The following is a 998-nucleotide window of genomic DNA, read 5'->3' on the forward strand; positions in this document are numbered from 1 at the left end:
TGATTAAATATTGGAATTGCTCGCTAGAACTATTATTGAGCTCTACGTGCGTGAAATCATAGAGATGTAATTTATGCTTGGTGGTGACAAATAATATAAGTTGTGGTATGGGAAAAGAGTAAACTCACCAACAAAAGTAACTCGATTAAAGAATATTGATAGCTGTGTCTTCTAAGAATATATAATGACTTTTATGCTTCTATCCCAAAAAGAAAGTGTAAGAATACATAAAGGTTCTTATGCTTCTATCCCAAAAAACAAGTAGTAATGCTCAGGATAAATCAAATAATGCTCTCCATATTTTCCAACTAGTGAAATGTAGATCTCAAACACAACAAACTTTCATTGCTCTATGCTCCTTGACAAAAGACGGATGAACTTTGTCTTTCAAGTAGTCAATTTTCTGTACAAAGTACATCTCAAGAGCTCTAGGTTCGGACACAAACTTCTTCCAAAAAGGAATCCACTTCCTAGCAAACTTGGAGGTCTTTGACATTGCCTCAAATGTCAATATTGCAACTCCGTCATCAGAGAGATAGCAAGCAACCTTGTCAACTAGATAGTTGACAGCCAAGATAAACAAAACTATGTTTGTAGTAAAAATTGGAGGTTCCTTCATGTGGTCCACATTACTTATAAATACATCTATTGTTGCTAGTTCTGAAGGCCTTCCATCCTTCTCATCAAACTTGGAGTGCCCACCAAGATCACGGCCGAAAAACTTAGTTGTATAAGATGGAGGCCTAGCAAGAGCCTTGGCAACATCAACCATATTGACAAGGTTTGTCTTTATTCCATTGCCCCGACCTTTGTAACAAGCCGAGGCATCTTATACCTATAAAAGGCATCATTCTTGTTGTGGGCCTCAATGTTCAAGAGAGCCATTGCAATTACTAGTGACAAACAGGAAGGAATCCTTGGAATAGGATGATTTTTCTTTTCTTGCAAAAGATCAACGTCCTCGCACCTAAAAGGTCCCCTTGAAGATAACGGATGTA

At 37.6% G+C, this 998-nt stretch overlaps 1 pseudogene; it reads right to left on the minus strand.

Moving 5' to 3' along the window:
- Window positions 1-325: 325 nt before the first annotated feature.
- LOC147435357 (cellulose synthase A catalytic subunit 5 [UDP-forming] pseudogene) lies at window positions 326-772 on the minus strand (annotated as a pseudogene).
- Window positions 773-998: the final 226 nt, after the last annotated feature.

This window comes from Adiantum capillus-veneris, chromosome 18 (genome assembly GCF_014529385.1).
Source record: "Adiantum capillus-veneris isolate H3 chromosome 18, ASM1452938v2, whole genome shotgun sequence".
Classification (NCBI taxonomy): domain Eukaryota; kingdom Viridiplantae; phylum Streptophyta; class Polypodiopsida; order Polypodiales; family Pteridaceae; genus Adiantum; species Adiantum capillus-veneris.